Source organism: Chrysochloris asiatica, unplaced genomic scaffold (assembly GCF_000296735.1).
Source record: "Chrysochloris asiatica unplaced genomic scaffold, ChrAsi1.0 scaffold00344, whole genome shotgun sequence".
Lineage (NCBI taxonomy): Eukaryota > Metazoa > Chordata > Mammalia > Afrosoricida > Chrysochloridae > Chrysochloris > Chrysochloris asiatica.
Window position 1 is genome coordinate 383,855 of NW_006408862.1, and position 12,087 is coordinate 395,941.

Below are 12,087 nucleotides of genomic sequence, written 5' to 3' on the forward strand. Positions count from 1 at the left end.
AGTGCTTATCCTACAGAGCCACACTAGATCTCCTTTGAATATATAGTGATTCTAAATTAAATTAGAAGTTGGCAAAAAGTTATTTTGGTTTTGTCATTAAAAAAAAAAAACAGAAAGAATTTATTTGGGTTGATAGGGAAAAAAAAAAAAAGAATCACATATGTACTTTGTTGACCGAAAAGTGCTTTGTTATTGAAGAAAAATATCCAGAATACCTCTGTCTATCTTTTAACTCTATTAAACAATTTGAAATCTGCTGTCTTGCGTGTTTGTGCCGTTGAGTTGCTTCCAACTCATAGTGACTCTGGACAAGGTTTATGAGGAATGGCTGGTGGGTTTGAACACCCATTCTTATAGTAAACAAGCAGGCCAGTGTTTTTCCTACAGCACCACCAAATTGGCTCCAATTCCTGGTGGTCTTAAAGAAACAGTAACAAGAGTGAAATATTGCCTAGCCCTATGCCAGTTCCACTATTGCTGGTATGCCCAGACCCATTGATGTGTATTTTGATTGCCTTCTAACCTCTGGGGCTCATCTTTCAGAACAATATCAGACAATGTTCTGTTGTGATCTATAAGGTTTCCACTGGCTAATTTTTGAAAGGAGATTGCCAGGTCTTTCTTCCTAGTCTTAGTCGGAAAGTACCACTGAAACCTTCCCACCAGGGCTATGTAGAATGCTTGGCACAGCACTTAGTGAGCGAGAGGCACACACGAGGTGTCGGTTCCTTCTTTTTCTTCTCCCTTCCACCACTTTTCTGTGCTTTTTGTTTAGTTAGAATAACTGACCACCCTTAGAGAAGTTGCCTCTAAAAACCCTTCTGAGGCTTTTAGCTGCAGTGACTACATAATAATTTTAATCAGGAAACTGGGGTTCCTCAAAAGATGAATTCCTCAGCCCCGTTCCAAGAGGGCAGACGTGGGACCCAGAAATCAAACTCCTCCAATTATTTGGATGCATCAGAGGGTTTGGGAATGGCTTTAGCAGAGACCTGGTGGTACAGTGGTTAAGAGCTCATCTGCTAATAGAGATAGAGGGTTCGACCTATCAGCTACTCTGCGGGGAAAAAACTATGGCGTCTGCTCTGTAATGATTACAACTTCAGGAACCCTATGGATTTCAACTCCGTCCTACAGGGTTTTCCATGAATCAGAGTTGGCTCAATGATAATGAGTTTTCCCTAGAGGTTTAATGCAATTAACATAATCAATATATTGGCTTAAAATTCATCACCAATGTTAGCTACTATTTCGCTCATAAACTAACTGAACAAATCAATATTTAAATATACAGAGAGAGAGAGAGAGATTTGCTTCGAGGACTTCACTCACATTACTGAGGGGGACTGGCAAGTCCAAACTCTATAGGTCAGGTGACAGACTGGAGATTCTTGTAACCTGGCACTTCAAGGTCCTGAGGTCAGGTGACGGGTGAGTTCAGAGTAGAGTTCAGCCAAAAATATCTACTTACATTCTTCTTAATAAAACGGTGTTTTGTTGAGTTTTTGGTGAATGTTTATACAGCAAGCTAGGTTTCCATTTGATTATTTCCGTACAGATTGATCAGTAACATTAGTTAATACAGTGTATCAACATCTTCTTTGACTGTGTCCTATTTGTGTCCCCTTCCCAGTACTCTAGCCATCCTGTCCCCTTATCTTCTCATCTCTGATTTTAAGAAACTGTTCATCTTCTGGTTTTGTACTGATGGTTTTTCAGACGGCTACTGATCTTACAGGTAACATCCTTTATTTTGAGTACCACATGCTATTTTTCTAAAAGGTGATTTTAGGGGAGAGGTTTGGTTCTAGGTTTAGGAGGTCTTGGGGGTGATCATTTCAGGGGCTTCTGAGGCTACCTTCTTACTGTTTTGCTTCTGGCAAGTTCAGAACTGTAATTGTATTTTAGATGGATGCTTGCAAACTTTTGCGACCCCAGACACCATTCCTGTCACTAAGATGCAGTTATCCCATGGGACTATGGTCATAAGTCCATGGGACTATGGTCATAAGCCTTCAGACCCAGAAAACCAGTTATGGAAGTTGTTTGGTTACCTCTGAGGAATATCTTTCTTTGTGTGTTCAGCACCCACATGCTTGTATTTAGCTCCAGATATTTTTGTTTTTATCTATGCATGCATCTGCACCTACTCATATTCCCATTTGCCTATACTCATTCATATGTGCCAAGACACTTATTCTTAAGTTGTTTGTGTTGTGCTCACTACATCCATAATTGGGGCCACTTTTCCCACCACCAAAAATAACTAGTCTCTGTAAAGATCCCTCTTCCTGGAAACCATCAATAAACACTGGTCTCTCCAATACTTATCTATCCTTGTCTTCTTATTAGAAAGAAAGGGATCATACAATATTTGTCTAGAGTCCTGATGTGGCACTATGGGTTAATGTGCCAGACTGCAAAGCCATTTGAACTGCAAGGTTGGCAGTTCAAGCTCACCAGCTGCTCCTTGGAAACAGGGTCTCTATGGACTGGAGCCAACTCTATGGAACTTAATAACAATAACAACTTATATAGGCAGAACAAACCCTCAGGAAACCTCCTTTTCAATCAATTGACTGTTCATATACAGTAGATTGCATTATGAAAGGCAATTAATTACACTAAAGTTTACATTAGATTACATTATGGAATAGCAACTAGACTAGTGTTTTGCCAAGGAACTGGAATCACAGCCTAGACAAGCGGACACATAAAATTAATAACACTAAAATCAAAGATGCTTTTCTGTGAAGCTACATGTGTTTTTGGCAGAGTAAGCTACCTCAGTTTCCCCACAGATATGAAAACAGATCAGTTGTTGTTTTCATTAGGTGCTGTTGGATTGTTTCAACTCAATGACCCCATGTGTCAGAATTGTTGTTAAGTGCTGTCGAGTCGGTTCTGACTCATAGCGACTCTGTAGAGGGTTTCCTAGGCTGTAAATCTTTGTGGGAGCAGAACGTCTCATCTTTCTCTCGCGGAACAGCTGGTGGGTTCAAGTCACCAGTCTTGTGGTTCACAGTCCAGTGCTTATTCTACAGAGCCACCACACTTCATGTGAATGTTGTTGTTGTTAAATGTCGTTGAGTCGATTCCGACCCATAGCGACCCTGCATAGAGTTTCCAAGGAGCAGCTGGTGAGCTTGAACCACCGATCTTGTAGTTCAAATGGCTTTGCAGTCTGGCACACCACAGCACCACACCAGGACTCCGTGTGAATAGAACCTCCTTATAGGGTTTTCTAGGCCAGATCTTTCTCCTGAGGAGACACAAGATGGGCTTGAACTTAACCGTTGTGCCGCCAGAACTCCTAGACTAAATCTGGAGACCCAGAGTGAATCTAGTTTAATTTCAACGGACAGAGCCCAGGATCACCATTCCTAAAACAAAGTGGTCCCACCTCTGCACAGCATCTGGCTTTTCGGTAGTTGGCTCCTACATTTGACTTCTTATATTTGCCTCCTTGTGTTTTGCACAAGCTCTGCTGATAGTTTAGGATAGTGGTTTTCAGGGGCAGAGTCAGTAGATATTATTTAATGTTTCTGGATTAAGAAATCAAAATTTAAGTAAACGCAAAAGTATAAGGACATCTTAAAAGAATTAGACAGATTATATAGCAAAAACCAGAAGGTATTAGGAGAGGATATGAAGATAGGTTGTTGTTGTTGTTAAGTGCCATCAGGTCGGTGCCAACTCATTGTGATCCTTTGTAGGGTTTCTGAGGCTGTAAACCTTTGTGGGAGAAGAAAGTCTCAACTCTCTTTCACGGAGTGATTGGTGGGCTCGAATCTGCCACCTTTTGGTTCACAGTCCAGTGCTTATCCTACAGAGCCACCACACTCCTGGCAGATAGTTTAGAGGCAGTAATTTCTCATCTTTCATAGGGGGATGATCAGTGACTGAACTTGATAAATTAAGAAATTAATATTTATTATGCATATCTCATAATTAAGAGGTTATATGGAGAATCAAATTAAATATTTACATGAGTATTGTTAACATTGTTGTTGTTAAGTGCTGTGGAGTCAGTTCCAACTTACAGCGACCATGTGTAGGATTTTCTGAGGAGCAGCAGGTGAATTTGAACCACTGACCCTGAGGTTCAAACCAACTTTGCAGTCCAGTGCATTAACCCACAGCATCACACCAGGACTCCATGAGTTCACACTAAAACAACCTCCCTTCTGGATTCTTAAAGTCATTTGTATTATCGTGTGAACATAGACAATTGTAAATCTTAAATAAGATGGGGGAGTTACGCAAACTCTAAAGTAAAGAGGCCAGCTGTGTGAATTATATTCAAAGTCACAGATGCATGTGGAGGAGTGAGGCTAGTTAGCCATTGAGAAGACCTGAGAAGACTAATGACTCTAGAGACACATCAGAGGAAATTTATGAAGCTTTTAAATACTTTGGCAAAAATGCCAATTATGAGATCAAAGATGCCATATTCTGTTATTTTATCATTTTGTGTGAAAATTTACTATCCAAACCGAAGCGGATTGTGGGAATCGTCTATGAGAATAATTTAAGAGTGCTGCTTTGAGTATTTTAACTAATTATAAAGTATGATTCTCAGAGATTTGAGGGATATTGGAGCAAAACAGGTTTTATCCCACTAGGTTTAAACATGGAGAAATTTCCTCCAGATAATGGGAGTGTGAAAAGGATCTGGTTTTTGTTACCTATTCTTCTCTTATTGGGGAAATTCAGTATTGTAAATACAAAGTTAGGCTAAAACAACTAGTCATTGTGGTAATGACTTTGATGACATGATAGTGTTTGATGACGGTCATAAAGCAAAAAACCTACGCTCTCTTGGTTCTTCAAGGCCAACTAAGGCACTCTTAGCCAATTTAGAACTTCAGAACAGATTGCCAAAGCCAGAGCTACTGGCACTTCTGAGTCATGCAACGTGGTCTATATGGACCATTTTAGAATATGGGTTGAAGGAACTCCATCTAGAGAATTCAGTGATTTTATGCAAACAGTTGGACACAGCAGTGTTGGTGCCATGGAAATAGTTGCTATGGATATGAAGATTAGAGGGATGCACATTGCTTGACAGCTGAGCTTCACTGGACTAAAACCCTACTGCCAATTAGTTAATTCCAACTCATTGGGACCCTGTGTAGGATTTCTGAGACTATAAATCTTCATGGAAGCAGAAAGCCTCATCATTCTCCCAAGGAGTGGCTGATGGGTCTGAACCACTCATCTTGTGGTTAGCAGTCCAATGCATCACTCACAGTGCCACCAGGACTAGGTAACTATTTGAAAACTAGTACAAACTATTTGAAAGATCTCTGATGTGCAGTTCTGGTCTACACACCAGAGATCTTTCAAATAGTTATACATAGCACCCGAAGTTACAAGGGTTGTGCAACTAGCTCGAGAAGCAATGAAAAATGAAAAATGTATCATAATTAGCCTGAAGTCTACAGCTGAAGCGAGGGCTTTAGAATCTAAACCTTGGAAGAAGGCAGGGAAGGACTGGTTGATTGTGTTTCAACTGTCAAAGGAGTGCAGTCACTCATTGAAAAAAGCATCCCTGTTCCAGACAGGAAAATACTTTAGAATTTGCTAGGAACAGATGGGACAGTTCCAAGTAACAACAGTTCACCAAGAACTAGCCCTTGAAAATAAAGAAGCAGAAAGGTGAAAAGCCAACAGAGGAGGATGAAGATGTGGCAGTGAACTTGATACCTCTGATGATGAGAATAGTGAATGACTCTGAGAGCTCTAGAAACATGGATTCTAGAGATGACAATGACTTCAACCCAATGACTTCCAAAGTTTAGAGATGAATCTACTGAGATGATGAACATGATCCCTGGTTAATCAGGAAAGACCACAGAAGAGCAAAGAGGAAGAAGAAGAGGAGGAGGAGGAGGAGGAGGAGGAAGAGGAGGAAGAGGAGGAAGAGGAGGAAGAAGAGGAGAAGGAGGAGGAGGAGGAGGAAGAGGAGGAAGAAGAAGAAAAGCATAAATCCAGATTCTATTTAAATTGCCATATTAATATCAGGTCTTGGATCAAAACAACCTAGGTTTTTGCCTGCTGTTGTTAAGTGCTGTCAAGTGGATTCCGACTCACAGTGACCACTATAGGGTTTCTGAGGAGCAGCTGGTGGATTTCAACTGCCAACCTTATTTATGGTTCACAGTTCAATGCTGATCCTACAGTGCCACGCCAGGAGTCCTGTTGTTGTTGCTGTTAAGTGCTGTTGAGTCAGTTCCAACTCATAGCAACCCTGTATAGGGTGTCCAGGGAACAGCTTGTGGGTTTGAACTGCCGATCTTGGGGTTTGCAGTCCTGTGCTGATCCTGTAGCACCATACAGGAGTCCAATGCAAGGTTATTTTACTTGCTCCTAATTGTACTAGCCAACTACAATAGCATCAGTAACAGTAGTCTTATAATAAGTCACAATGCTGTGGAAAGGAACCAGCAGCTAAATAAAGACCTGTTGGATAAACTAGAAAAATTACCTTGAGACTTCCCTTCTAATACCCTGGATGAATTTATCAATGAAATTGGTGGCCTTGAGAATGTTGCTGAGATGACTGGCCACAAGAAGCAGTGATAAGCAATGATGATGGAAGCATATCTTGAGTTAAGATCTGGACTTGATGTGCCTATAGAAACACTAAAATCGAACATCATGGGAAAACAAACGTTTATGGATGGAGACAAGAATATTGCTATGATCTCCAGAGTTGCTATATGTTTAATTATAAGCAGATCAAAGAGTTAAAAACCAAAGGCCAAGAGCCCAAGACTTTACAGCACTTCAGCAACTTGGACAAACTCATTGGCCTAACTAAGCTACTGCTTCTGAGTATGCCTTTCTGATTTCTGAATTGGCAGAAGAACAAAGATTTGCACCTACTGTTGCTACAACACTTGAGAGTTAAGGGGCGCTCTGCATGATGGCAGAAGAGTGATAGTCTGGAGACTTCAGCAGTTTTGACTTCAACCTAAGTATGGAAGAAACTCTTTAGAAATTGTCATGAAGCTCATGGGAAACTTAGATTCTCCTGTGGGTCTGTTCACTGGGTCTGTTCACTGTCTCTAGACTCCCTGAGGAGTTCTTCAAAGTGTTGGCCTGGCCAATATAGAAGATGGTTCAGAAATTCTTACTCTTGATAAAGACTATAATAACATCGGAAAAGTCTTAAACAGAATTTTGAGCAGGGAATATACACCAACGGAATTCCTTGTATCAGTGTTTTGTGGATATACTGCAACCAAAATAAAACAAAAGAAGCCCATCACCATTGGGGTCTATTCTGATTTACAGCAACACTCTAGGATAGGTAGAACTGCTCCCCAAATTTTTATGGGAGCAGACAGCCTCATCATTCTTCCTTAGAGTGGCTGGTGGGTTTGAACCTCCAACTTTGCAGTTAACAGTCCAATGCTTAACCCACTGTGCCACCTGGGCTCCTTACACTTACTGCAATTGTTAAAAATGACAAGAAAAAGGGTGAGGAGGAGATATGATATGGGAATGTTAGATCTTGGTTCTGGATGTCAAAAGATGAGGAAGCACAGAGACAGAATATTGTGGGGATTGCAATCAGTGAGCTGAAACACAACGTGTCTGAATTGCTGAGTGTAAAGCTGATGATCTGCTCTGTCAACCTTTTCCCAGTTCAGAAGTTTCTGACTCTGGGAGATTCATCCTCTGGCCCAGAAGAGTTCTACACTATTGGTGGAGAGAGGGAGACATCCTGGGAGAAAGTCACCAAGATGGGATGGGCAGATGGGCGGACAGGACCAGATGATGGATTTTACTTGTCATTGTAAATATGGTTTGTTTTCTTTGAATATAAATTGTTTGCATGTGTAAGCTTTTATAATGTCCAGTATGGGAATTACTATTATTATTATTTTTGCTTGGTGCCAAGTTTCCAACTGTGTTTTGTTTTCTCTATTTTGATAATCTGCTAACAATTGTGGGCTTGTTCATTTATAGAAATGTTTACTTGCTATGTTGTGACATTGCTAGATGAATATGCAAGTTCAGAATTGTTACATAGCTTTTGTAAATGGGCATTTTTTTTTCCATACTAAATTGGACTTGTGTAGTGCTAGAAAAAAATTAGTGCACATTTGGAATTTTAATCTAAATTTTATTTAAAAAATAAATTAATATATAATTTTAAGTTATAGTTAAATAAATTAAAAAATAATTTTAAGTTACATTGTTCAAAATAATCTCATAGTCAACATTTACTATGATTTAAAAAAAACCTTTTTATTGTGAATTGAGTGAAGGTTTATAGACAAGATCATCAGTTTTACATTCAACAAATCGTATTTGGTACTGCTAGCTCCCCACTCACTTTGATGTGACTCCAACTGTCTGGAAAGCAGGAATTTTGCTGGAAGTGTATGTGGGTGGGGGCTGGTTGTGCCTCTGGTCACCAGTAAAAAATTATACCCCTTTCTCTTTGCCAGTAAGTGGAATGTCTCTGTGCCACCAACTTCCCTCCATATTCAAACCTGTCTGCGAAAACTCAAGATGGCTGAGCCTCATCTGGCCTGCCGGGCACAGATCACCTACATCCTCCCACCCCATGGGTCTGTTACATGCATCTCCTAGTCCCAGGACTCACCTGAGCCCAAGTGCCAGGGCTAGTACAGATAACTCCCCACAACGACCCTGCTCAGCTCTGTGCAGCTCCAACCACTGTGAGAGTGTGAGCTTCGCTGGGGTGTATGTGGGTTGGGGTTGGACATGCCACAGGAAACCAGGGGACTGTGAGGTACAAGAAAGAAAAAAAAATCACATCTTTACCTCCACGAGGCACTGGTATGTTTCTGTGATATGCTGTCTTGTCTCTGAGTTTGCACACAGACGTTTTAGCTGTCCTTGCCACGTTGAGTCGGGCGGGCGCACATCACCAGGTTTGTCTCCTTTTGTTACATCTGTCCAGCTTCCTCTTTTAGAAAGCATTCAATCCACTTTTCTTGCCTGTCATCTGAAGCTCAGGGTTCCAGGACTATCATCTGCATCTATTTAATTTGTTTGTTCTTATCTTTGTTGTTGTTGTTGTTGCTAAGTGCCATTGAATTGGGTCCAACTCACAGGGACCATGTATAGGGTTTCTGAGGAGCTTCTGGTGAGTTCGAACCGTCAACCTTGCAGTTCAAACAACTTGGTGGTCCAGTGCTTGTCCTACAGCACCACACCAGGACGCTATCCTTGTCATAGAGGGTCTGCATAGCGTTTCTGCCTAGACCGCCATCTTGCCACCTCCGCACAAGTCTTTAAGATTCCAATCACTACTTACCAAAGAAGGATGTGGAGCATTGCTTTTGTGGACTACGTTATGCTAAGACACCATGGTGTACCCTGAGGCTATGAGCCTGAACTCCCAGGCTCAGCCACTCATTCCCTCAAGGTATTTGGTTATTGTTAAGAAGTTTTAATAAATTTGTCCCCTGTTGTTGTTGTTAAGTGCCATCGAGTCAATTCTGACCCATAGCAACCCTGTATAGGGTTTCCAAGGAGCAGCTGGTAGGCTTGAACCACTAGCCTTGCAGTTCAAATGACTTTGCAGTCTGATGCATTAGCCCACAGCGCCATACCAGGACTCCTTGCCCCCTGTACGCTATGCTATATTCATGGATATGTTTGTATCTCATATGTAGAAATAGCCTCTGTCAAACCTGTAGGTGTATATTTGTGGGTATAGTCCTATTAGCCTTCCAACCAAGTTCACCTTGAATGCCTATCTACTTATCCACTCGTAGACTGTTATTACCGTTACTGCAGGATTGGGGATTATTTACCCGAGTTGTCTTTAACTCATGTACTCCTTTCAGTGATTTGCTTTGCCTTGGTCATTTTGTGCTGACTTCTGCTTTATTGTACCTTTCCCTTAAGTAAATATGTGCCTACCCTCTAGTCAATGATTTAAGTTCCTTTCTTCCCCCAACCCCCCAGTAAACTTCAAAGTATGATTTTTTTTCTGTGTGTAAGGCTTTCCTTTCCTTTGATGTTTTCTTTTGTTTTTAATTATGAATTGGGTGAAGGTTGACAGAGTACATCAGTTTTCCATCCAACAATTCATACACATATTATTTCAGCTCATTGATTGCAGTCTCGATACTGTGACGTTGCTTATCCCCCTGCCTCCCTGTTTCTTGTTTCCTATTTCCATTCCTTCTTCTTTCCTAATCCTTCTGAGCCTTTTCGTTGGGTAAATGCTGCCTTTTAAATTTCAAATATTTGATTATTCTCAGGTGTGCATACCTCCCTACTATTATTGTTCCTCTTATAATCTAGTGTTTGGTTGAAAATTGAGCCAGGGGGGTGACTAAGGGCTGTAGTCTAGACCTTCCACCAGCCTGGTCATTTTTCTGATGTAGAGTTTTGTCCTACAGTTTCCTTCCACTTTATCTGGAAACTTCTAATGTGAGTTCTTTCAGAGAAATTGGTAGTGGTAGCCAAGGCCCAACTAAGACTTTTAGTCTCAGGGTCATGGATACTGATGATGGCATTGTCCATTAGTCCATTAGACTAATTGTGTCCATGTGTTTTTAATTTTCTTTACTATTCTCTGGGCAGAGGAGACTGATAGTTGTCCCTTTGATTGACATTCATGAGCTTTTCATACCCCAGTCACTTCTCACCAAAGTAGGATGTACAGCATTGTCTTTGTGGAAGATGCTATTCTAACTGACTTTGGGATCCCCTGAGACCATAGTCCTGAGCCCCAGACCCAGCAAATAATTTCCTCAAGGTGTTTTGTAACATCTAAGCAGTTTTCATGTACTCAACCATGTTAATAGATCAACCCTCGGTAAAAGTAAATACCCATGTACAAATATCTTCTGTTAAACCTATTTATGTTTGTGGGTTACGCCCACTCTCCTTTCCACATCCATTCAGCCTGTGTGTCTATTCATGCAACTACTCATAGATCACCATTATTGCAGGATTGTATGTATAACAGTACTTCCCTCTGTTGCCTTTAACTCTTGCTCTCCCCAGTGTCTTGCCCTGCCTCCCTGGTTTTCTCTTGATGTCCTTCTTACTGACTGTTGTCTTCCTTTTCACTCACGTTAACATGAGTCTATTCTCTAGCCACTAGTTTATCCTTCCTTCCCCTCCCATTCCTGATAACCATCCAAGAATATTTCTTTTAGTCTGAAAACCTTTTCTTGACTTTTAAAAGTTGTTGTTGCATATAATATTTTGTATTTAGTCCTTTTGTGATTGACTAATTTTACTCAACACAATGCCCTGCAGTTTAATTCATGTTCTGAGGTATTTTGCAGATTCAACATTATTCATTTATGTGTGTAGTATTCCATTGTGTGTATTTATCAGTTTCTGTATCCATTTTCCAATTGATGGCCATTTCATTTTTTCTATCTTTTTGATATCATGAATAGCTATGATGAACATGTTGTTGTGTGCCATCATAGGTGTGTATATATCTGTTTGTGTTATGGCTCTTACTTCTCTAGGATATATACCAACTAAAGGGAAAGCTAGGTTATTTCCCACTTTTAAAGGAAGAGCAATAATGTTTTCCACAGTGGTTGCATTGTTGTACATTTCCACCAGCAGTGTATGAGGGTTCCAATCTCTTCACATCCTTGTCAGCATTCATGGTTTTCTGTTTTATTGAACTCTCTTATTAATGCTGGTGTGAGATGATGTTGTTGTTGTTAGGTGCCATTGAGTCAGTACTGACTCAAAGCGACCCTACGCACAACAGAAAGAAACACTGCCCGGTCCTGGGTCAACCTCACAATTGTTGCCATGGTTGAGACCATTGATGCTGCCACTTTGCGAATCCATCTTCCTGGGGGTTTTCCTCTTTTTCTCTGACCCTCCACCTTACCAAATATGATATCCTTCTCCAGCAACTGGTCCCTCTTGACAATATGTCCAAAGTATGAGAGCCCAAGTCTGGCCAACCTGGCTCCCCAGGAGCACTCTGGCTGCACTTCTTCCACCACAGATCTGTTTGTTCTTTCGGCAGCCTATGACACTTTCAACATTCTCTTCCAACACCATAACTCAAAAGCATCACTTCTTCTACAATCTTCCTTATTCACTGTC

At 40.9% G+C, this 12,087-nt stretch overlaps 1 pseudogene; it reads left to right on the plus strand.

Annotated features, from left to right (window-relative positions):
- The first annotated feature begins 4,571 nt into the window (after positions 1-4,571).
- Positions 4,572-6,826, plus strand: LOC102810577 (annotated as a pseudogene).
- The last annotated feature ends 5,261 nt before the right edge of the window (positions 6,827-12,087 follow it).